This window comes from Octopus bimaculoides, chromosome 4 (assembly GCF_001194135.2).
Source record: "Octopus bimaculoides isolate UCB-OBI-ISO-001 chromosome 4, ASM119413v2, whole genome shotgun sequence".
NCBI lineage: Eukaryota > Metazoa > Mollusca > Cephalopoda > Octopoda > Octopodidae > Octopus > Octopus bimaculoides.
In genome coordinates, this window is record NC_068984.1 from 61,540,308 (window position 1) to 61,543,600 (window position 3,293).

A 3,293-nucleotide genomic window follows, 5' to 3' on the forward strand; every position below is an offset into this window, starting at 1 on the left:
ATATATATATATATATATATATATATATATATATATATATATATACATGTATGTATATATGTATGTGTATGTGTGTGTGTGTGTGTGTGTGAATCATAATGACACATTAAAGTGTCTACCCGCAAGAAATGAGAGTTAAGACCCTCTTTTGGACCACCAAAACTTTACACTGAAAATAAGAGTTTCAACAGTATACGAGCAAGCGAACCGAAAAAATCTCTCACATACCTATACAGCATAAAGCTATATATTTAATGGTACAGGTATATATGTGGATAGGTTTCTGGTTTAATAAGCAATTAAGGACGCCAGCAGATTTCAACGTGGCAGATTGGGAAGGTGTTTCAAAAGGTTAAGATGTACTGAAGAAGATAAGATTTTCGTATCAAACCAGAAACCGGTTGACATACATACCTGTACCATTTAATATATAGCTTTATGCTACATAAGTATGCGTGGCATTTTTGCGATCTACATGCTTGCGTACTGTTGAATCTGTTATTTTCAGTGTAAATTTTTGGTGGTCTAAAGGAGGGTTTTAACTCTCATTTTTAGGGAGCAGACACTTTAATGCGTCCTTATCATTAATATAATTTTAATTCTATAGTTATATAATGTTGATTTAGGCCTGCAACCACCTATACTGATATTGTTGTTATTATCAACTATTTGTATTGCCTTCGATAATAATAACAATGCTTATATCTATATAAATATTCACTTGTGAATATTTTGCTGTTACCTGTAATTTTGAAAGTTACAGGGATGCTACTAACTAAAAATATTTATATGTTTCATGCATGTATCTACACTCCATGTGTAAATATAGACACGTATATCGAAACAGCTAAATATAGAATATTTGTTTCCGTTTGGTATTCTATAGAGACATGATTATACAAAGTGAAATTGTCTTTTTTTGTATCGCACACAGTTTAAATATTTCTACAAAATATCATTTGAAGTTTTGGAAAAAGTAGCTTGACAAAGCGAGGGTACGATTAATATTGAAGCGAAATTTTCTGGAATTATTTATTTCAATTTAAATATAATCAGCATGGATGATACGTTCAGGTAAATTATCATCGCATTTTGTTAGATATTGTGTGACACTACCATTGTGCTTAGGTGTGCTTAAGCACAGGGCCTTGTCGACCAGGGTAGGCCCATCTTAATTCCTCCCCACCGTCAATTTTTTACGATGAAGTTTCCAAATGTTAAACGTTTAAATGTTTTTCCTAAAAATTATAAAAATGAAATTAATAATTTGAACGCTTTTTCCTGAGTATTTATGCCTGACTCTCCAAGTAAGGGCCCCCATAACTTAACTAACACAGGGCCTAGTTTGTCCTAAATCCAGCACTGAACACAACGGTCAAATGTCCATATAGATATGAGTTATTTCCGACCCAATTAAAGGTTAAAAATTATATATATTTCTAAGAACATAGCAATCGGGAAATCAATCATTCTGTTGTTATTAATTTCAAATTTGAGTTCATTATTTATAAGCAGTTTCAAAATACCGACGGAAAGATATATTTTTGTTTTCCATTTGGAACTTAACGACAATATATGCGTGGTCCAAGGTGGTAATCTCTATCTATTCAGTGGGCCTAGCAAACATGACAACGAATTCTCCCTCAACTTCCACCATGCGTTAAATGACGTAGATAAAGTAATACAAATTATACTACGCCGACAGAAAGGCTTGAATTAACATTTGAACAACTTTGATTACAACTGCTCGACCAGAACTCTCCTGAAATATAGTAAAGCAAGAAATCTGTATCGGTGGGGGGAACAAATAGCCACCACAGGAGGTTAAGCTAACTTGGATGTTTTTATGTAATGTAAGTCCTTTTAAATCTGCTATAGTACTAGAAATCGATGTATGAATAACCATTTGTTCATTAGCTTCCATTATAGTATTTCAAACATTCCCAAATGCATAGACTTACATAATTACAGAAAACTACAATACTCAATTCCAGATCAGAGAGTACAATTGATTTAATTAATCAGTGATGCATTACGAAGTTACAACTTGTCCTGTATTTAATAAGTGAAGTGTAAAAAAGTGAAATTTTGAATGAAACAAACCAACTACGTAAAATAGTACTCAATTATACAATATAAGTGAAACAAAAAAAAAAAGCAAACAGGAAGATAGCTTGATGTCGGGTTTAATTTATTAAACACTTTACTGGCATCTCGCAAGAGAACAAAGAAAACTCATTTCAAAGTGTTTGAATTAACATTAAGCAGTGCAGATGTTTGCAGCTGTGATAGAATATCATGGAGAGTCAAATATTTCTATTGTTATTATAATCCTTTCTGCTATGAGTGCAAGGCCTGAAATTTGGGCCCGGGGATAGTCGATTACGTCGACCCCCATGGCTCAAATGGTACTTATTTTATCGACCTCAAAAAGATAAAAGGTAAAGTCGACCTCTGTGGAATTTGAGCTCAGAACTTAAGGACGGACGAAAGGCCGCTAATAATTTTGCCCGGCGTACTAACGAATCTGTTATTTTGCCGCCTTTTCTACTGTTATTAAAATAACAGATTATAACATTCTACTTCTTTCACCTAAATACCTTCTCCCACAAAAAATGTATAACTTCGTGAGAACAATATAAATGATCAAATAGTTTAAGCTTTAAAACGATTTATGAACATTTTTTTTTCATTAGGTGTAACCATTATTTCTCTTGGTCTTCTGATACAATAAAAGCTATCCCGCACATAATAATGATTTCTGTAATAGGTAAATGACTGCAAGTTATATGAGTGATATTTATTTCATTCACACATGACAGTTGACTAAGATAGCTTTGAAAAGATTTGATTGCGGAAGCTGGCGCCGCCGGTTTTTTTCTTTAATTCTCCATGAATACGACACGATCCCTCTTGATTTCTATTCTAAAACTATTTCTAAATAAACAACAGTAATTCAAGGGACGCCAGTAATTCAGTAACAATTATGCTGTTAATCTTGGTTAATTATTGTAGGTATATCAATGCATATTAGTATTTGCAGCATATCAGTGTAGAGAACAGAAACGATTGTGACCAAAAGTAGTTTCATTAATACGATATTAAATTTTTAGATCGACTTAGTGGTAAGAAGTTTGCTTCCAAACCATTCAGTCCCGGATTCAGAACACTGCGTGGCACTTGACTCAAATAAGCCCGTCGTATGTCGCAAGTCAAGTCTGAGTGTGTGTGTGTGTGTGTGTGTGTGTGTGTGTGTGTGTGTGTGTGTGTGTGTGTGTGTGTGTGTGTGTGTG